Genomic DNA, 22,996 nt, shown 5'->3' with positions numbered 1-22,996 from the left:
TGTCTCTTTCTTCACCTGCTCCCACTCGTTACAGTGCTATATTGCAGAGAACTTACACCAGTTTGTTGTAGGCCTAATAACATTCTGTTGGGGAGAAACAAATGATCGGGCTTCTCCCAGTATAAATAAATAAGCGCGTTCTGTTTTTAGCTCGGTACGCAATGTACTTACAAGAACACATTTATGTATGAAAGATGCATCGCAATTGGTTTACAGTACAGAAAACAGAGGGTCCTCGCTGCACAATTTTTTCCTTGGCGGGCGAATTACAAAAAGCTTCACAACTTCTTAAGTTAATATTAAGTGACACGTTTATAGAGCGTGCGGATATTTCAATATGCAGAGCCTCTTACTTGCGAGTAAACCAGCAGTGCTATATTGTGTGCTGTAATATACGGCAGCTCATGTGTGGATAGCTGCTAATGGGAGCCATCTTCAGAGCTATAAGCCTCCAGAATGGTTTTTCCCAACCTGTGTGCCTCCAGCTGTTGCAAAACTACAATTCCCAGCATGCCCAGACAGCCAAAGGCTGAAACAAAGGTAAAGGTGATAGCACACACTCTACTACACTGTTGTACCGCTCTTAGAAGGGAAACCCCGATCTCTGGCCTGGCCATACAAATCTTTAGTATAATTCTAATTTAGTGTTTCCCAACCAAAGTGACTTCAGTTGTTGCAAAACTACAACTCCCAACATGACCCGACAGCCAAAGGCTGAAACAAAAGTAAAGGTGATAGCACACACTCTAGGGCACCGTCCAAAAGACTTCATTTTACGCTTCCTATTACATAATACTGGGGAGGGTTGCCCAGAATTTGTCAATAGATGGACCATGTCTTGTAAAATTATACTTCCCATTGATGTTCCTGGGAAAAGGATACAAGGCCAACCCCAGAAGGTTAGGTTTGTGCATTCTGTAGACATTCCGGGTTGTTTTGGGGCAGGGCTTAAAGGAAATCTGTCACCAGTGTCACCTGCACTAACCTGTCGGTACCGTCAAGTAGTGCAGGTGACACTAATGATAAGGGTTCTAACCTTGTCCCGGTCGTGCAGTTGTATTTCTGTAATCTTCTTCGGTTTCTTCAGCTCCGGGCCCGGCTTGGGACGTCACCGCTGCTGCTCTCTTCTGGGTCCTTCTGCTAGAGAACAGCAGGGGTGACGTCACTAAGCTCCGCCCATGCCCCAAGCCAGGCCCGGAGATGAAGAAACCAGAGAAGATTACCAAAGAACGACTGCACAGAATAGGACAAGGTGAGTACCGTTGTCATCAGTGTCACCTGCACTACCTGTCCGTACTGACAGGTTAGTGCAGGTGACACTGGTGACAGATTTCCTTTAAATGTTAACATTAGACATGAGCAAAACTATTTTGTATGAAAAAGATTTGGTCTGAATTTCACAAAAAAGTTAGAATACATTCTTTTGGGATTGGTGTCAGACTGGTTTCATCCTTGATCCGTACACTGAGCGGTCCGGAAGTAAGTGGCCATGCTGTATACTTCGGAGCTTCAACTGACTACACTTGCTAGGCCAAGCACTATGACAGAAGTCCCTGCTCGTGGACTTTGCGAGGGCTATCAGGGCATTTCTGAATCCAAAATGAATCTGACAAATTCCCTTATTCTTAGGAGATTTACTCATCTCTAACCAGGGTTCAAGTCCTACAGGAACACGTGGGAACTGAGTTCCTGCACTTTTTCCACAGCAGAAACACCGTTCCCATTAGCAGTAGTCCTTCAGGACTAGTTCTTGAGTGTAATTTTTGGATGAGATCCCACACTTTTTTCCCCAGGACTTGACCCCTGCTAACAACTATGTAGATATCATCTCAGAGGTATAAGAAAAATATTGCTCAGAAAGGACAGTTTTTGAGCAATAGTCCTTAGTAGTTTATGAATAATACTACTAAGGACAAAACCAAGAACCAGGCAGGAAATGGTCACAACCTCTCCCTTTGAGCTGGCTGCTCTTTTGGGCCATAACTATAACAAAAGGCCCTACAGACCTGTAGGACCTAGAACAGAAGACCACAGTAAGGCATCCACCTGCCCCATTGGGCCAGGGCCTACCATTCATGCAGTGCCAGAATAAAATAATGGAGTAAGGTGGCCATAAACAACCTCCTCAACCACAGCAGTTAAGCCAAAAAAGCTGTGCTGGGGCCAATGAAGCAAAAAGAAAGCCATAAAGTGACCAGAAAGTAAATTCCGAGGAATGTCCCTGTACATTAGGAGGTATATACGGCTATTTTTTGTCCCCCATCAATAAACACAATCTCGTTACTGTATCTTTTTGGCCGGCAATCAAACCCCAGACAAGCCTTTCGTGGAGACCTAGATCAATATTTACAGATAGTTTGCTGCAAACATCTAATTCTGGACAGGTAATTTTTCAGAATCATTAGAGGAGGTTACGCCAGCCCTGCCAGGGAGCAAATGGAGACTGTGGTCCTGACAGCTGAATTAATTCTCCTTCTACATACCACTTAGGTGCCTGACAATATCAGAAGCAATCTCCTCTATCGATGTTACACGGCAGCCATTCAACCCCGCATGGTATTTACCAGCAAAAACTCCAGCTTTCCAAACTTTGTAAAATCGGATCTTAAAACTTTAGATCTTATACAGATACAAAACCGCATGTAAAGAAGATTGCTTTACAGATTAAAAGGGTCCTATGATTTTCTATGGTCTCCTTACTGTAGATCTTGTATAAGCTCAGTGACTTATTCTACAGTACAGGTCTAGGATGGGTTTGCCAATATTGCCCTATGGCATAGCTACCACAATGCCAGGGAACTGACCTGCCTTGAAGCCTATGGTGGGAGGAGGTCAAGCACTAAACGGCTTATCTACTTCAGGAACTATATGACAACAAGAAATTAGTTCTGTAACATCAAAGGGGTACTCCAGTTCTGAAAAATGTATCCTTTATCCACAGGATGGGGGATAGGTTTCTGACCGTTGGAAGTCCAACAGCTGGGACCGACTGATGGGACTCCCGATGATCTCCAGAATGGAGCCCTGGCTCTTCCTGCTGAGTGTTCAAGTCCGCACCTTACGAGAGTCAATCAAAGGACTATGCCGAAAGACTGAACACTGCTGTGAAAGGGAAGGCGCATGTCCGCGCGATCATAGTGGCAATGTCTGCTCCACATGAAATGTCTGCCCCTAAATCCATAGTGAGCACATACCCTTAAATGGGTACTCCACCCCTAGACATCTTATCCCCTATCCAAAGAATAGGGGATAAGATGTCTGATCGAGCGGGTCACGCCGCAGGGGACCCCCACGATCTCCCTGCTGCACCCTGCGTTCTTTTAGAGCATTGGGTTCAGCACTGGAGGCTCGTGCTGTCACGGCCATGCCCCCCCAATGCAAGTCCATTGCAGGTGGAGTGATGGCTTGCATTGAGGGGGCATGGCCGTGACACCATGAGCAGGGATTGGCCGTGACGTCAGGAGCCTCCGCCCCGCATTGCCAGTCATCTGGCATGGAGCAAAGTTCGCTCTGTGCACCGGGTGTCTGGGGTGCCGCAGCCAAGATCGCGGGAGTCCCCAGTGCTGGGACCCCCGCGATCAGACATCTCATCCCCTATTGTTTGGATAGGGGATAAGATGTCTAGAGGCGGAGTACCCCTTTAATGTATCTGTAACCTCTTGAACTATGATTAATGAAGGGGTATAAAATGGCCGACCTTAGACACCTGAGGACCATTATAAGCTTCGAGGATGTGTAATGTATGCCGATGAATGGGTTAATCAACTCTACACAGGGCATTTCCCACAGATATACTCTACAATATCCTTACGGCTCCATTAACAATTCTTATTGGACCATAATTCAGCGCGCAGGACATGTTATCAATCACCGATCTGCAAAGCCGAGACTCACGACAGGACGATGGATTATGTATCCGTGTTTGTTTCCACAATAGACTGAATATGAGAATAAAGAATCCTGCACCCTTATAATTTAATATTTTTAACTTTTTTTTTTGCATTTTGATATTTAAATTAAAGAAATATATCCACTGCCTAATGCAATGTGCCTGTACATACCCCTCTGTGTATCTTATATCCCCATACATTATTATAAGGTCCTTGGTAATGACTGGTGTCACATTAAGGTTCGGGCGATTTAGCTTGTGTGACAAGATGACAATATTACATTTAGACATTGCATCTAATGATTGTCACTGGGGTTGTGTTATGTAACTTAGATGAGATTTGCCTAGAAATAAATTTAAAGGGGTATGCCAGTGTATTCTAAAACTTTTCATAATGCTGGGGCTGTAGAGAAAAGAAAAAAAGTTATACTCACCCCTAATCTCCCACAGGTCCTGCTGCAGCTCCCATTCTGCTTCTTCTGGGTTCCCCAATGCTCTTTTGATTGCTTCTGAGAGGTTGGAGCAGTGGTTTCCCATCTAAGTCAGTGATGGGCAGGTCTTGGTCTAAATTCTTTTCTCAGAGGCAGGCAGAAGAGAAGAGCATCGAGGAACCAGAAGGAGCCGAGCGGGAGAAGCAGCGGGACCTGCGGAGGGACTGGGGGTAGGAAAGTATTGTTTTTTTTCTTTTCTCTACAGTCCCAGCATCATAGGAAGTTTGGTGGGGAAACTGGAATACCCATTTTAAGGTGACTCTACTTAAAGGGGTACTTCGGTGGAAAACATTATTATTATTTTTTTTTATGTTCAAATCAACTGGTCCCAGAACATGAAACAGATTTGTAAATTACTTCTATTAAAAAATATTCACCCTTCCAGTACTTATCAGGTGCTGTATGCTCCAGGCGAAGTTGAGTTGTTCTTTTCTGTCTGACCACAGTGCTCTCTGCTGACACCTCTGTCCATGTCAGGAACTGTCCAGAATAGGAGCAAATCCCCATAGCAAACCTCTCCTGCTCCAGACAGTTGCTGACATGGACAGATGTGGCAGAAGAGAGCACTGTGGTCAGACAGGAAAGAACTACATAACTTCCTCTGGAGCATACAGCAGCTGATAAGTACAGGAAGGATTAAAACATTGTAATAGAAGTAATTTACAAATCGTCATAACTTTCTGGCACCAGTTGATTTGAAAAAAGAGATATATAAAAAATAATAATAATAATTGTTTTCCACCGGAGCACCCCTTTAATATTTATCTTTTATGTGCCTTATTTTTGGTTTACCCAAACAGATTTTTAGAGCTTTTTGGTATTTTCAGTATTATGTCTGTCATTGGCGATGTGTATCCTCTATCCAAAATGTGTGTGACTCTGGCTAGACTAGAGTGAGTAATCTTCTTGTTGGGGGCTTTCTGCTTATACTTATTATATTGAACTCAATAAATAAACACTATGCAGTAACCTCCTCTAGTAGTGGCTACAGAAAGAGGGAATTTTATCATATACCTAAGTTGCGGCAGGAGCCCAGCTGTGATTAGCAGCCGGCTCCCGCCACCAATCCTGTGCACTCTGTTTAGTTTAACATTTATATGCTGCATATCATGTTGCTAGAACGTGTTCCTGCCAATTACATATTTGTATGTCATAGGGCAGCAAGGGGTAAAAGGGGTCATCCTGAAACTTGAAATTATCCCGTTTCCACAGAATTGTGGGTAACTGACCCATAGGGTCCAACCTCTTGGACTTTCCGATCACTAGGAAAGAGGTCAATCGTCCACCTAGTGAACGTTGCTGATTGCTGAACTCAGCTACGTTCCGAGACCCCTTAGATAATGAATGGAGCAGTGGCAGCGCATGTGTGCTGCCCATTCACAATGGTGATGGGGTATAAAATCCCTATATACTTATAATCCCCCTCTTATGGAATGTTGGATGTATTAAAACATCACTTTTATTAATACTTATTTAAAGGTCCAAAGAAGTGTATTAAAATTGCCAGCACAGTCCCTATAATATCAATTCAACTCTCCTATATGGAGTAGTAATAATGTATCAACGTCTGCAGTACTTCTTATTTGAGGACTGTATGCCGTTATTAAAACCACAACTGCTATGTCTCCCCTACATGTTTAGTGGTACCAACCACATCCTCAGGGGCTATGAGACATACTAACTAGGTAAGTATGTCTCATAGCCCCTGAGGAAGTGGTTGGTACCATGAAACATATAGGGGAGACATAGCAGTATTAATAAAAGTGATGTAATTCTATAAGAGGGGGATTATAAGTATATAGGGGTTTTAAACCCCGTCACGTAGGTGACTGGGGTTTGGTGTTGCAAATTTGTTGTCATCCCTTCCCCACTCTGGGCTTTGTTGATTATCTGCCCCTTCATTCTCTCAAGGGACAATTGATTTCCATTCTTGTGATTGGTGGGGGGTCCAAGTGGTCAGACCCCGTGATCAGCTAGTTATCAAGATAGAGCCTTGGTCTCCAACCTGTGGACCTCCAAATGTTGCAAAACTACAACTACCAGCATACAGAGATGGTATGCTGTTGAGTTGAAGTTTTACAAAATCTGGAGGTCAACAATTAAGAGACCACTGGGATAATTTTGGGATAATCACTTTACAACTTGCACAACATTTTTCGCAACAGTTTGCAGCTAAGTAACAATCCAACCCCCCCCCCCTCTCCCCATTGGCTCCCACCACTCTTTCATTGACACACGCTGTTTTATGCATTTATTCACATTCCCGCAGTACACTCGTACCCTCCTTTGTGCATATTTAACTCCGAATCCAACGAGATCTGGTAAATATTCAAAACTGACCCCGAAAAAACATAATGAAAAGCCTCGGCAAGGTGATATCCAGACTCCCTCCAGACCTCCCGCAAGTCATAAATTATTCACTGATTAATGAGTTTTAACATGTGCTAAATAGATGATACCAAAGGCGCCGCAAAAAAAAAAAAAAATTTAAAAATTCTGGATAATGAAAGGTAAAGTACAACAGTAACATACATCCCAAGTTCATTAGCGGGGAATTAATGATGCATTGGACCAGGACAGGATTATTCTGACATCCCTGTCAATTAATCAGCTTATGTTTAAAACTCAGCTTAGAAATAAATTCTAATTTTATGATTCACAATTTAAACCTGGACACTTCCCAAAAAGCCGACTTTTGCGCTATGGCGACATAGTAACCGGGGAGCTTGCAGGGGGGATTTGCAGCAAAGGGGGAGAGGGACGGGAGAGCAAACACGCAGGTATAGTGGAGCTGTACGTGCCAGGAATATCGGAAGACGTAATGCTAAGTATCTGCTAGTACGGCTCTGTCGCTGTAGCTTGCTGCCTTCGGAAGCTTCGGCGCATGGGAATGCGCTCGAAACCCACAATGGGAGAAAATCTTCGCTCCTGCCGATGTTCTTGTTGAAATGTGATTACCGCAATTAAAGTTGATTTAAGTCTCCGATTTAAAGTCGTTTGGTTCCCCTTTTTTTTATTGATTTGGCCGTAAATGTAACCTCATAACGTAGATAGAATATTGATCAAGTACACAGAGAAAAAAAATCTGAAAAAAAAGAAATGTAGGGAAAGCTGCATTGATGCAGGAGATTTTTGAGTTTGGAGTGGGTAACACCTGGTTTGGGCATTAAAGGGTGCAGACGACCATTTTTTATTGCCTTTATGCATCTGCAAATAGTCTTGTCTAAAAATACTATTTTGGGTATACAATCCGATACAGCACTATATGTCTCCTTTGTTACACGATACAAGCAACAAACCCAGTATGTACTAGATTAGTGTTTTCCAAACAGGGTGCCTCCAGCTGTTGCAAAACTACAACTTTCAGCATGCCAGGACAGCCGCTGGGAGTTGTAGTTTTGCAGCAGTTGGAGGAACCCAGGTTGGGAAACACTGAACTAGAAATTTACTTTACTACTAATATAATGTTATTAGCAATAGTGCACATATCTCTCCATATAAGCTGTGTGGTCTGGCTTGTAGTTGAGACCTCATGTCACACAGAGACCTCCGTCCCTGCTCCCCCCTTTCCTCCTGTCTGCTTGGGACAAGACCAGTGATGTGAAGAGGGAGCTGGTATTACTCCGCATTAGATTTATGATTCATTAGATAAGGCAGCAGGAAGCCGTACTCAGCTGTGCGGTCTGGCTTGTAGTTGAGACCTCATGTCACACAGAGACCTCTGTCCCTGCTCCCCCCTTTCCTCCTGTCTTCTTGGGACAAGACCAGTGATGTGAAGAGGGATCTGGAATTACTGCTCATTAGATTTATGACTCATTAGATAAGGCAGCAGGAAGCCGTTCTCAGCTGTGCAGTCTGGCTTGTAGTTGAGACCTCACGTCACACAGAAACCTCCGTCCCTGCTCCCCCTTTCCTCCTGTCTGCTTGGGACAAGACAAAAGATGTGAAGAGGGAGCTGGTATTACTGCTCAGCCGTTCTCAGCTGTGCGGTCTGGCTTGTAGTTGAGACCTCACGTCACACAGAGCCCACCGTCCCTGCTCCCTCCTTCCCTCCTGTCTGCTTGGAACATGATCAGTGATGTGAAGAGGGAGCTGGTATTACTGCTCATTAGATTTATGACTCAGATAAGGCAGCAGGAAGCCGTTCTCAGTCAAAGTAGTTTCCTTCAGAACAGGCTTCCTGCTGCCTTATCTAATCATAGTCATAAATACAATGAGCAGCAATACCAACTCAACCTTTCACATGACCAGTTTCCAGGAATGCTGGCGGTCGTAGTTTTGCAGTCAGCTTTGTTGGGAAACACTTTCTCATGCTCCATGCAGTCTAAAGTTGTAACTAGTAAACAATGACAAGACTACATAGTATTCATCATATTTATTCCTGAGTTTTAATATGTATCCTCAGCCCTATGATTTACTAAGGTGACATGGTGTGACCTTTGTGTTTTTCTCAGCAGAAAACAAAAAATAAACCACAAAAAATAAACACATTGTAATATGCAGTTTCACCACCAGGATGAAGCACTGGACAACATGAGCCCACCCGGTGGTCAGGAGTGGTACTGCCATATCTAGTTATGGGTATAAATCCAGAATGTTCAATGAGAAATTAAGACACATTAAAATGCATGTTGAATGCTGTATCTGAGGTTACAAAAGGGTTAAAGCGATACCTCTACACGGAGAATATGCAGGTCTATCGACTTGAAAGTCTTATTCTCAACTATAATCAACATAAGGAAAATATCACATCCACATAATTGTCTCAGTGGTACAATGTCTGGCTCATTGAGCTGGCACAGAGATTATAATTTCTTAATTTCGGAGCGGTAAGAGCGCTTTGAGTTTTGGATTCTATTTTCCACTTACCAAATCTCAGCGGAGAATTTACACGAGATAAAAAACAATTACACATTTCAATGACAAGGAAGTGAGTCATTCAAAGAGTCTGTACAACACAAACCCGGATCGGTAGCAAAGGTGAAAATGACTGTGGCATGTGTGACTTTTAGAGAATCTATTTGGGCAAATATTATTATAGCAGGTATATTCTTGTAGATAGGGGACAGTATTATAGTAGATATATTCTTGTACATAGGGGACAGTATTGTATATAGGAGCAGTTTTATAGTAGTTGTATTCTTGTATATAGGAGAAGTATTATAGTAGTTATATTCTTGTATATAGGAGCAATATTATAGTAGTTATATTCTTGTTTATAGGAGGCAGTATTATAGTAGTTATATTCTTGTATATAGGAGCAGTATTATAGTAGTTATATTCTTGTATATAGGAGCAGTATTATAGTAGTTATATTCTTGTATATAGGAGGCAGTATTATAGTAGTTATATTCTTGTATATAGGAGCAGTATTATAGTAGTTATATTCTTGTATATAGGGGCAGTATTATAGTAGTTATATTCTTGTATATAGGAGGCAGTATTATAGTAGTTGTATTCTTGTATATAGGAGAAGTATTATAGTAGTTATATTCTTGTATATAGGAGCAGTATTATAGTAGTTATATTCTTGTATATAGGAGCAGTATTATAGTAGTTATATTCTTGTATATAGGGGCAGTATTATAGTAGTTATATTCTTGTATATAGGAGGCAGTATTATAGTAGTTGTATTCTTGTATATAGGAGAAGTATTATAGTAGTTATATTCTTGTATATAGGGGCAGTATTATAGTAGTTATATTCTTGTATATAGGAGCAGTATTATAGTAGTTATATTCTTGTATATAGGAGAAGTATTATAGTAGTTATATTCTTGTATATAGGAGCAGTATTATAGTAGTTATATTCTTGTATATAGGGGCAGTATTATAGTAGTTATATTCTTGTATATAGGAGGCAGTATTATAGTAGTTATATTCTTGTATATAGGAGCAGTATTATAGTAGTTATATTCTTGTATATAGGAGGCAGTATTATAGTAGTTATATTCTTGTATATAGGAGCAGTATTATAGTAGTTATATTCTTGTATATAGGGGCAGTATTATAGTAGTTATATTCTTGTATATAGGAGGCAGTATTATAGTAGTTGTATTCTTGTATATAGGAGAAGTATTATAGTAGTTATATTCTTGTATATAGGAGCAGTATTATAGTAGTTATATTCTTGTATATAGGAGCAGTATTATAGTAGTTATATTCTTGTATATAGGGGCAGTATTATAGTAGTTATATTCTTGTATATAGGAGGCAGTATTATAGTAGTTGTATTCTTGTATATAGGAGAAGTATTATAGTAGTTATATTCTTGTGCATAGGGGGCAGTATTATAGTAGTTATATTCTTGTATATAGGAGCAGTATTATAGTAGTTATATTCTTGTATATAGGAGACAGTAAGATAGTAGTTATATTCTTGTATATAGGAGCAGTATTATAGTAGTTATATTCTTGTATATAGGAGCAGTATTATAGTAGTTATATTCTTGTATATAGGAGACAGTATGATAGTAGTTATATTCTTGTATATAGGAGCAGTATTATAGTAGTTATATTCTTGTATATAGGAGCAGTATTATAGTAGTTATATTCTTGTATATAGGAGAAGTATTATAGTAGTTATATTCTTGTATATAGGAGCAGTATTATAGTAGTTATATTCTTGTATATAGGAGCAGTATTATAGTAGTTATATTCTTGTATATAGGGGCAGTATTATAGTAGTTATATTCTTGTATATAGGAGGCAGTATTATAGTAGTTGTATTCTTGTATATAGGAGAAGTATTATAGTAGTTATATTCTTGTGCATAGGGGGCAGTATTATAGTAGTTATATTCTTGTATATAGGAGCAGTATTATAGTAGTTATATTCTTGTATATAGGAGACAGTATGATAGTAGTTATATTCTTGTATATAGGAGCAGTATTATAGTAGTTATATTCTTGTATATAGGAGCAGTATTATAGTAGTTATATTCTTGTATATAGGAGCAGTATTATAGTAGTTATATTCTTGGACATACGAGGTAGTATAATAGTCATTATATTTTTGCACATAGAGGACAGTATTTTTCTAGTTACCACTTATATATTCATAGGAGGCAATATTCAAACAGTGATATTGTTACCGTTTTCTTTATATTCCCATACTATTCCATATAATCACTACATACACAGCTGCTGGAGGTAGAAGGTCGTAGTATGAACACCTGTGACCTGTGTAAGGTTCGGCGCATGATTAAATGAGCTAATAATATTAATCATAATAAACAATAATATATCTAGTAACAATTCTAGTTCCATGTGACTATTCTCCGGGCTCTGTTATGTGTGTCAGCTTCTTGTTATTATTATTTCTCTTCCATTATGATTGTCATTGTAGTAACAATGGAAGCCTTGCATAAGAAAAATGTTCTGCACCTGCTTCATTGAATGAGCAGTCGTCATGACAACCCTCCATTCACACATTCATCCTCAGTTTTAACATTCGTAAGTTCCTCATTGCCATTTTATCCACTTATATTTGACAAACATTATTTCAGAAAAAAACATGTTATGTGCTAAAAACATACAAAATACCACATAAAGCCTCCGACACGTCGCCAACTACAAGGCTCCCTGATGTCCCCACCATTCAGCTGTAGACATGTTACGTCTCACACCCCGGGTCCATATCTGTCTGTGTCTGACCCGGCTTCCCATTAGGGCTGCCACCTCTCTTAATCTATAATTTGCATAATTAATTAGATATGCGTAACATGACAGGATACACATATGCGGGGACATTTTTGTCCTATTCTGACTTCTATAACATTTTTAATTCTTCTTATACGGCCTCATAGAGGCCTCATTTTTTGTGCCCCAATCTGTAGTTGTTAACGGTACCATTTTTGTTTTGATAAGACTTTTTGATCACTTTTTATATTAAATTCGAGAGTTGCAGTTGCTAACCACAATTCCCAGCATGCCCTAATACAGCCTGTGGCTCAGTAGCTGCCCTAAACAAAAACTACAACTCCCAGCATGTTGGACTACATAGTAGTATATACTATAGGTCAGTGTTTCCCAACCAGGGGGTGCCTCCAGCTGTTGCAAAACTACAGCTCCCAGCATGTTGGACTATATAGTAGTATATACTATAGGTCAGTGTTTCCCAACCAGGGGGTGCCTCCAGCTGTTGCAAAACTACAACTCCCAGCATGTTGGGCTATATAGTAATATATAGTATAGGTCAGTGTTTCCCAAACAGGGGTGCCTCCAGCTGTGCAAAACTACAACTCCCAGCATGCCCTGATACAGCCTGTGGCTCAGTAGCTGCCCTAAACAAAAACTACAACTCCCAGCATGTTGTACTATATAAAGTATATAGTATAGGTCAGTGTTTCCCAAACAGGGGTGCCTCCAGCTGTTGCAAAACTACAACTCCCAGCATCTTGGACTATATAGTAGTATATACTATAGGTTAGTGTTTCCCAACCAGGGGGTTCCTCCAGCTGTTGCAAAACTACAACTCCCAGCATGTTGGGCTATATAGTAATATATAGTATAGGTCAGTGTTTCCCAAACAGGGGTGCCTCCAGCTGTTGCAAAACTACAACTCCCAGCATGCCCTGATACAGCCTGTGGCTCAGTAGCTGCCCCTAAACAAAAGCTACAACTCCCAGCATGTTGGGCTATATAGTAGGATATAGTATAGGTCAGAGTTTCCCAACCAGGGGTGCCTCCAGCTGTTGCAAAACTACAACTCTCAGCATGTTGGGCTATATAGTAATATATAGTATAGGTCAGTGTTTCCAAAACAGGGGTGCCTCCAGCTGTTGCAAAACTACAACTCCCAGCATGCCCGGACAGCCGTTGGCTGTCCGGGCATGCTGGGAGTTGTAGTGTTCCAACAGCTCTAGGCGCTCTGGTTGGGAAACACTGCTATAGTATATGGTGCAACATTCCACGAGTTAGTGGATTGGTTGGATAAATACCGGCCATTGCATTGCTGGTATTTTTTTTTTATATAAAAATACCGGCAGGGTGGGCAAAATACGGGCCAGGTCGCAACCCTACTTCCCATAGCAACCGTAATTCTAAAACCTCTTATTTTTGGTCTGTTTTCCTGTTTTCCTGTCCTGAGAAGATGCCGTCGCATGCCGCTGCATACTTGCCCCATTCGCTTTAAAAGCCCGGATATTGTCAACTAGCATCTAAGTTTGATCAGTATGTTTACATATATGTTCACAAGACTGAAAAGGGTGCTTTGAGTCCCACTACATAAACATATACATGCTGGAAAGGGACCGAGCGTGGTCACTAGAAAGGGGAGATTTATCAAAACCTGTGCAGAGGAAAAGTTGCCCAGTTGCCCATAGCAACCAATCAGATCGCTTCTTTCATTTTACAGAGGCCTTGTTAAAAACGAAAGAAGCGATCTGATTGGTTGCTATGGGCAACTGGGCAACTTTTCCTCTGCACAGGTTTTGATAAATCTCCCCCTAGTTGACTTTATTAGGGGCCATTAAAGTGAATGGGGCCACTGTCAGTACACAGAAGGGTACACGGGCATGCCTTTTTGACAGGATGCTGACATACGCCATGAAAGTACAGTGACCCCCCGACCTACGATGGCCCCGACATACGATCATTTCAAGATACGATCGCTCTCAGAGGCCATCGCATGTTGAAGACAGCGTCAACATATGATGCTTTTGTATGCCGGGGCCATCGTATAAACGGCTATCCGGCAGCGCAGACTGCTTCAGCTGCCACCGGATAGCCGTTTAAGGAGCCCCGTGTGGTCTGCTGACGATCACTTACCTGTCCTCGGGGCTCCGGCGCGTCCGCTTCGGGATCCCTGCATCGCCAGCGCTCTCCTCCAACGTCATCACGTCGCTGCGCACGCCGTCCCGTCATCCAATAGGAGCGGCGTCGGAGAGCGAGGATGCCGGGGAAGCAGAGGCCTTGCCGGAGGGTCGGGGACACCCCGGGGACGCGGCGACAGCGATGGAAGGCGACATCCAGGGCAGTGGTGACGAGCGGTGAGTCCAGAGGAAAATTTGCCCAGTTGCCCATAGCAACCAATCAGATCGCTTCTTTCATTTTTCAAAGGCCTTGTTAAAAATGAAAGAAGAAATTTGATTGGTTGCTATGGGCAACTGGGCAACTTTGCCTCTGGACAGGTTTTGATAAATCTCCCCGTTAGTCACTAGTTGACTACGTCAGGCCATTAAAGTAAAAACTGATGATGTGAACACCCCCCAAAACACTGGGCGGTTCCCGAGACACATGTCATCAGAGAGCACTTAGACAGAAAAGAACAACTCAACTTCAGCAGCTCATAAGTACTGAAAGGATTAAGATTTTTTAATAGAAGTAATTTACAAATCTGTTTAATTTTCTGGAGCCAGTTGATATGTATAAAAAAGTTTTTTCCTGGATAACTCCTTTAAGTCTGAAGGACAACCAAGTAGTGATGCGCGGCATTGACCATATTCGAATTCGCGATATTTTGTGGAATTATATGGTTGAATCTTCATCCTATATAAGCAAATTTTGCATATTCGGTACATTCATTGTGTATTCGTAGCATATTTACGTAATCGCGAATGCGCGTATTCGAGGAAGAAAACAGTGAAAGGGTGGGCAACATTACTATTGGTTGCTAGGGATGTTGATAACCACTGACAAGTTTTATTTGCATCATTCTCATTGGCCCACAAGCTAAAAGGAGGAATATGCGAATATGTGAAATATTCACGCTCCACAGTCTAGTATTGGAGCGTTCTTTAGACCACAAGCTGGAAGCAGGGAGGGATGATGATCACTGTGATGTGTTCTTTGAAAAAAAACAAAAAAACGAATATTCGTAATTTTGAATATATAGCGAATATATTCGCAATATTCGCAAATTTCGCAATAAAAAATTCAAAATGCGAATATTCACGCCCAACACTACAACCAAGACATGAGAAATATCGCTGTCCGGTTCGATATTTTTCCAGATATCATTGGAAAATCCCAGGCGTTTGGATGAACCGTAAAACAGGGCTCCATAGAAATCTACAGGATCATTCTGTATTACAAGGTAGTCCTGTAATAGGCTCACGTGCATAAGGTCCGAAGACATAAAGGCGCATTCGCTCTGCGTTTTTGGTCTCCGTTTCACCATTTCCGTTACAATAGGTTTCATTTTGTCTTATGCAAAAGTGTAGTCAACTACACTATTGTGTATGTTAGAAAAAAGTATACATTTTGGTCAATTTTTTTAAAAATAATGTACGTTAATGGAAAAGCATCATCTGTTGTTAACACCTATTAACGTATAGGTCTTTTCCTACCGAAACAAAAACGCCGTTTGAACGCACCCTAGATCTTTAGTACCAATACAAAATCTGTAAAAGGGCCCCAGTCTAAAAGAGGTTATCCAGGAAAAAACTATTTTTTTTATATATATCAACTGGCTCCAGAAAGTTAAACAGATTTGTAAATGACTTCTGTTAAAAAAAAATCTTAATCCTTTCAGTAGTTCTGAGCTTCTGAAGTTAAGGTTGTTCTTTTCTGTCTAAGTGCTCTCTGATGACGCGTAGTCTCGGGAAACGCCCAGTTTAGAAGAAAATCCCCATAGCAAACCTCTTCTAAACTGGGCGTTTCCAGAGACACGTGTCATCAGAGAGCACTTAGACAGAAAAGAACAACCTTAACTTCAGAAGCTCATAAGTACTGAAAGGATTAAGATTTTGTTATAGAAGTAATTTAAAAAATTGTTTAACTTTCTGGAGCCAGTTGATATATAATTGTTTTTTTCTGAAATACCCCTTTAATGTACCAAGACTCGACTGTAACAACACCCTCTGCAGCCCCTATAGCACTTCTCTTAGTAGGGAACCTGCTCTTAGATGGGAAACCCCGATGTCTGGCCTGGTCCTAAAAATCTCTAGTATGGCTCTAGATTGTTCCCCAACCAGGATGCATCCAGCTGTTGCATTACTACATCTCCCAGCATGCCCAGACAGCCAAAGGCTGTCTGGGCATGCTGAGAGATGTAGTAATGCAACAACTAGGGCAGTCTGGTTGGGAAACACGGCTCAATAGTTACACCGCAATGAGGTCTACTGAAAAATAAAAAGGAGGTACTTAAAGGGGTTATCCAGGAAAAAACTTTTTTTTTTCTTTTAATATCAACTGGCTCCAGAAAATTAAACAGATTTGTAAATTACTTCTATTAAAAAAATCTTAATCCTTCCAATAATTATCAGCTGCTGACGTTGAGTTGTTGTTTTCTGTCTGGCAACAGTGCTCTCTGCTGACATCTCTGCTCGTCTCGGGAACTGCACAGAGTAGAAGAGGTTTGCTATGGGGGATTTGCTTCTAAACTGGGCGGTTCCCGAGACACGTGTCATCAGAGAGTACTTAGACAGAAAAGAACAACTCAACTTCAGCAGTTCATAAGTACTGAAAGTATTAAGATTTTTTAATAGAACTAATTTACAAATCTGTTTAACTATCTGGAGCCAGTTGATATATACAATTTTTTTTTTCCTGGGTAACCCCTTAAATAATGAAGGGAATAATCTTTATAATGACATAAATGACTACTACTACCCCCATTATTGCTATTACAACCACCAACTGTAATCATATTGAATGTTGTTTTTTGTACCCGTCCATTGTAACCGGCCATTTAATAATCCTATATAAAGCGTAGCCGAGGCTCCCGTCTGGGAGGACAGACCGAGAAAACAAGCAGGATTCATGTGGTATTTTATCCGTACGTGTGTAATGAAGTGTTGCCTAATGCCCAATTTACATTTCCCCAGAGCCAGCACTTATTACAATGTCTTTCACTGAATCTGCTGAAGCTCATAAAATTAGAGGGTCACTTGAAAAGCACAATGTAACCCCAAAACTCCCCCCGCACCGCCTAAGAAGATCCGGAAATGGCCATTACATGCTGAAGACGTAATATAGAACGTTCTGGAAAAATGTAGATTTTCTCACTAAACGTTGACGTGTTTTATTCCCTCTAGTGTATTCGGTAGTCAACTGTAAACACACGTATAGTATACTGTAGAAGAACAGATTCTTACACATGGAAGTATACTTTTTTAGGGAGTCAGGAATTAAAGGGTACTCCCGTGGAAAACTTTTTTTTTTTTTTTTTTTTTAAATCAACTGGTGCCAGAAAGTTAAACAGATTTGTAAATTACTTCTATTAAAAAATCTTAATCCTTCCAGTACTTTTTAGGGGCTATATACTACAGAGGAAATGTTTTTCTTTTTGGATTTCTCTTCTGTCACGATCACAGTGCTCTCTGTTGTCCATTTTAGACACTGTCCAGAGCAGCATATGTTTGCTATGGGGATTTTCTCCTACTCTGGACTGTTCCTAAAATGAACAGCAGAGGTAAGCAGAGAGCACTGTGGTCGTGACAGAAGAGAAATCCAAAAAGAAAAGCACTTCCTCTGTAGTATACAGCCCCTAAAAAGTACTGGAAGGATTAAGATTGTTTAATAGAAGTAATTTACAAGTAATTTACAGAAGTAATTAACTTTCTGGCACCAGTTGATTTAAAAAAAAAAGTTTTCCACAAGAGTACCCCTTTAAGTCCACGTGGCCTCGGGATGAGATTATGGTTCTCAAGTCTGTGTTTAGAGTTAGTTGTCAAGGCCTCCCAGGATCACATGAAACCAAACCATGTGGACTTACTGAAGATATCCTGCCTACCAGCTTTGCTCTGGCATGAGGGACATTTTTTTTTCATTGTGACATCCTAAGTGGTCTAGTTTCTCCAAGTCTGAGGGGATAACAATTACAAGGGCCCCTTAGCTGTCTGAGCCTTCGTGAACCTCTGAATTACATACCTGTACAGCCAGTGCAGCTCAGCATGGGTTGCTCCATCAAGAATAACAACAAGGGGGAAGGGTAGTCTGGCTAGACTACCCTTCCCCCTTGTTGTTATTCTTGATGGATCCACCCACGCTGAGCTGCACTGGCTGTACAGGTATGTAACTCACTTTGTACCATTTGTTTAGTACAGTACACCTCACACAGGTAAGTACAATTGGAGGTGTACCTGCAGTATCCCACTGCACAATTTTCTGTATGGTCTGATGAAGCATAACCTGTTTAATGACTTTTGTCAGAAACTGTAACTTGTCTATAGTGAATAATAATGGTAAACTTAACTTTTATCCTATACCATGTTATGGCAGATGGTTAAAAAAAAAGAGTTAAAGTAACCTACCTACACACACAAACACACTTTAGTTCTCTTAGCTGCCACCTGTGGTGGAAACATAATATATGTGTGTGTATATGCCTTCTACCACATGGTCTCAAGTTTAAGTTTAGTGTTTGAGCTAGTTAGTTAGCTAGTTGTCAAGGCCTACCAGGATTATGGGAAACTAAACCTGGCTAAAATGTGGACTTACTGAAGATATTCTGCGTACCTGCTTTCCTCTGACCTGAGAAATGTTTTCTTTCTCTTTAGTCACAACGTCCTAAGTGGACTAGTTTCTCTGAGACTAAGTGGATAACAATTTAAAGGGCCCCTTAGCTGTTCGTGCGTTGGTGGACCTCCAGTCAAGCCACTCTTCCGCCACTGGTGATATTCTTTCAAGTCCTCTCAGGGATCCACCCATCTCAGGAACTTCTTAACACACTGACTCTACGCAATCAATTGCCACCACAGGTACAACACGTTGGAACTTTTTGTGCCTCACTCTGTGGATGAAGTTTTTATAGTAAATCTAGTCATTGTGAAGCAATTTCTTTATTTCTGGTGTCTGGGTTTCTAACTGTACATGTACCATGAAGGACATCCCATTTCCTACCAGCCAGGACATTGTTAACCAGGGAGAACCCCAGGGGACTAAGGACTAACACCTGAAGTGCAGCCCATCTGGTAAAATATTTGTGTGTGACCCCTAGGGAGGTACCCAGGGCCCATACACCTCCCAAGCCACTGTGAATGGGGTCACTGCTCAGGTGGATTGACCCGCTGGCCCTGACCAAACCATCTGCTGCCATCTCCATGGTCACCACATGCAGAGTGCCGCAATATTTTACCTTGATTTACATGGCAAGGATTAAAGCTGTGTAAAATCTGTGTAGTGTGTAGGCAGGGAGTACGTGTGTAGGCAGGGAGTATGTGTGTAGGCAGGGAGTACATGTGTAGGCAGGGAGTACGTGTGTAGGCAGGGAGTATGTGTGTAGGCAGGGAGTACGTGTGTAGGCAGGGAGTACGTGTGTAGGCAGGGAGTACGTGTGTAGGCAGGGAGTACGTGTGTAGGCAGGGAGTATGTGTGTAGGCAGGGAGTATGTGTGTAGGCAGGGAGTAAGGGGGGAAAACAGGGAGTACGTGTGTAGACAGGGAGTATGTGTGTAGACAGGGAGTACATGTGTAGACAGGGAGTACGTGTGTAGACAGGGAGTATGTGTGTAGACAGGGAGTACGTGTGTAGACAGGGAGTACGTGTGTAGACAGGGAGTATGTGTGTAGGCAGGGAGTATGTGTGTAGACAGGGAGTATGTGTGTAGGCAGGGAGTATGTGTGTAGACAGGGAGTATGTGTGTAGACAGGGAGTACGTGTGTAGGCAGGGAGTATGTGTGTAGACAGGGAGTATGTGTGTAGACAGGGAGTATATGTGTAAACAGGGAGTATGTGTGTAGACAGGGAGTACGTGTGTAGGCAGGGAGTATGTGTGTAGGCAGGGAGTACGTGTGTAGACAGGGAGTACGTGTGTAGGCAGGGAGTACGTCACATGTACTGACAGCTCTTGCACCCCGCACACTGCATTAGTAAGATGTAGCGCCTCTGAGATTATGTTGCCAGGTGATACTTCTGTATATTGTCATGTTTATGTTTCATCATATGAGCAGAAAAACAAAAATGGTTACGTTCTGGATCTGTGGCACAGTGTATTGTGTGTGGGATTTGGGTGGAATAGGGACGTGGCAGAAGATTGACGAGCTGCAGAGCCTAGCAGGGGCCCTTGCCTTTTTTTTGGTCCGGGGGCCCTGAGTGTTGTCAGTCCGCTCCTGGGGGGAGGGGAGGGAGGGGGTGTAATTAAGGGGGGGTGCGTGTGTGTGTGTGGGGGGTGCCAGACAAAGGGTCCGCCCCGGGTGCCAAATGCTCTAGGTACGCCCCTGGGTACAAGTTAGAACTTCAAGGACCACAGGCTCTGCCATTTCCCCATGTGGCCCCGATATTTTTAATAGTTGCCCTGTATATATTAAAATAGGTGATCACTAAAGTTGGGCTGTACATATTGTTCTTATGGCCCAAGTGAATAACCTTACATGTATCCACATTAAAGGGGTTATCCAGGAAAAAACTTTTTTTATGTATCAACTGGCTCCAGAAAGCTAAACAGATTTGTAAATTACTTCTATTAAATTTTTTAAAATCCTTTCAGTACTTATGAGCTGCTGAAGTTGAGCTGTTCTTTTCTGTCTAAGTGCTCTCTGATGACACGTGTCTCGGGAACCGCCCAGTTTAGAAGCAAATCCTCATAGCAAACCTCTTATAATCTGTGCAGTAACCGAGACAAGCAGAGATATCAGCAGAGAGCAGTGTTGCCAAACAGAAAAGAACAACTCAACTTCAGCAGCTGATAATTATTGAAAGGATTAAAGGAAAACTGTCACATATTTTCTCGCGCACTATCCACAGGTATTGGTGGATAGTGCAGGAGATGCTGATTAAAACGAGCCCTACCTTGGTCTGATCCGCGCCGCCGTTCGCCCGTAATTGTAGTTTTAATCTCAGTGTATATCCTGCTGTAACTGGCAAAGGCGGGGCTTCTGAGGGCTAACGGACACTGGCGTCAGCGCCGCTCAAGAATATTCATCCCTCCTGTTCTCCCTCTCTTCGCCGCTCCTAACCTGAGGGAGGGATGAATATTCATGAGCGGCGCTGACGTCAGTGTCCGTTAGCCCTCAGAAGCCCCGCCTTTGCCAGTTACAGCAGGATATACAGAGAGATTAAAACTACAATTGCGGGCGAACGGCGGCGCGGATCAGACCAAGGTAGGGCTTGTTTTAATCAGCGTCTCCCGCACTATTCACCAATACCTGTGGATAGTGCGGGAGAAAATATGGGACAGTTTTCCTTTAAGATTTTTTAATAGAAGTAATTTACAAATCTGTTTAACTTTCTGGAGCCAGTTGATATAAAACAAAAAGTTTTTTCCTGGAATACCCCTTTAAACTTAATTTGCCTTGTCAGTGCCAAAGACCGCAGCTTCCCCAGATCCCTCTGTAATATTATGTTATCCTCCTCTGTGGTGATCACCTTACCCAGTTTAGTGTCATCTGTAAATATAGAAATTCTACTCTGTAATCCCTCTACAAGGTCAGTAATAAAAATATTAAAAAGAAGTGGACCTGATACTGCCCCCCGTGGTAGCTCAAAAGTATGATGCTTGGAAGTCCCTTTTAATAGTTTCATCAGGGGCCACAGCCAGGGACCCCACTGAGAAGCTGATGTAAACCTAAATAAAGTGTATGTAAATTAGCGCCGTCTCTATCTCACGCGCTTTTATCTGAAGTTTTCACACTGAGATCATTTTAATTACCGAGTCTATAAATCTTTTGAACTTCCTACGCGACTTTCCTTAAGTAGAATTTTCAACAGTTTTCATGTAGAAGTTTTTCCATAACTCTTCCCCCCCCCCCGTGTTTATAAACATGATTATCTTGTATTATATCTCGGTCCGTAAGGGATTGTACCGATGGTTTAATGAAAACATCGCCACTCTTCAGTCGGAACGGCGCAGATTTATACAAATATCAAGATTATTTGCTTTTCTGATTAATTTGTGTATTTACTGAAGAATTTGTTGTGACTGTTTGTTGCTTCTTCGGAAAAAAAAGTTGGCGGAAAAAAAAAAGCGAAGATTAGATTTTTTGATGCTGTGTCTAGATCAAACAAACTGTGTTAAAGGGAACTGAGGCTGAAAATGGAGCTGAGCGAATTGGGAAAAGGAATGAAAATGCTGCAGGCTCGGAAACCCTGATAACCAAAATCCATGGACAAATGGGTTGTCTGGAGACCCTCATACATTCTATAATGCTTAAAAAGGCTAAAGGACCATGGATAGCAGAACTTAAAGGGAACCTGTCATCACTTTCATGCTGCTTCCACCATTGGTCATTGGGTATGGTACTCAACGGGTTATTCTGGACCCACCAGTCTTGATTGATAGATCCCTCGCTGTTTGGGTATAGGGAAATGTCTATAAATCAAGGCAGGCAGAGGCCACCGGGGACCACCTTGATGACACAGTTAATGGGGTACTCTGCTGGAATTTGTCTTTTTTCTTTTTATTAAGTTTTTTTCCCAGTGGAGTACCCCTTTAAGGCAGTGTGAAAGTAATGCCACTTTCCATTTATAAAACTGGTGTCTACCTATATGGCACATAAAGGCACATAAAGATTCCATAGAATTATGATTCTTTCACCCCTTATTGACAATGGATGTAATTGTATGTTGCGATGCCCTGGTACAATTACATCCTGTACATGACAGGAGCACCAGAGTGGTACTTGCTTTATGCACGGCAGGTTCCAGTTGCTATCAGCAGCCAGGGACCCACCTATAATGGCTGACATCATGATGTCCGTTATTAAGCCCTCAGATACCATGATCAAAACTGATCCAG

General features: G+C 41.8%; 1 protein-coding gene and 2 long non-coding RNA genes across 4 annotated transcripts in view; 1 reads left to right on the top strand and 2 right to left on the bottom strand.

The window, feature by feature from the left end:
- Window positions 1–14,400, bottom strand: part of LOC130283351 (uncharacterized) — a 55,036-nt gene extending 40,636 nt beyond the window's left edge. Inside the window, exon 1 of the long non-coding RNA XR_008846668.1 lies at window positions 14,149–14,400. This is a non-coding gene — a long non-coding RNA (uncharacterized LOC130283351). The remainder of the gene's footprint in view (window positions 1–14,148) is intronic.
- NEGR1 (neuronal growth regulator 1) overlaps window positions 1–22,996 on the bottom strand; it is a 549,860-nt gene that overhangs the window by 429,268 nt on the left and 97,596 nt on the right. The window lies entirely within an intron of this gene.
- Window positions 18,826–22,996, top strand: part of LOC130283352 (uncharacterized) — a 94,502-nt gene continuing 90,331 nt past the window's right edge. The window contains exon 1 of the long non-coding RNA XR_008846669.1: window positions 18,826–19,022. This is a non-coding gene — a long non-coding RNA (uncharacterized LOC130283352). The remainder of the gene's footprint in view (window positions 19,023–22,996) is intronic.

Source organism: Hyla sarda, chromosome 7 (genome assembly GCF_029499605.1).
Source record: "Hyla sarda isolate aHylSar1 chromosome 7, aHylSar1.hap1, whole genome shotgun sequence".
NCBI classification, from domain to species: Eukaryota; Metazoa; Chordata; class Amphibia; order Anura; family Hylidae; genus Hyla; species Hyla sarda.
This window is presented reverse-complemented; position numbering and strand designations above follow the sequence as displayed.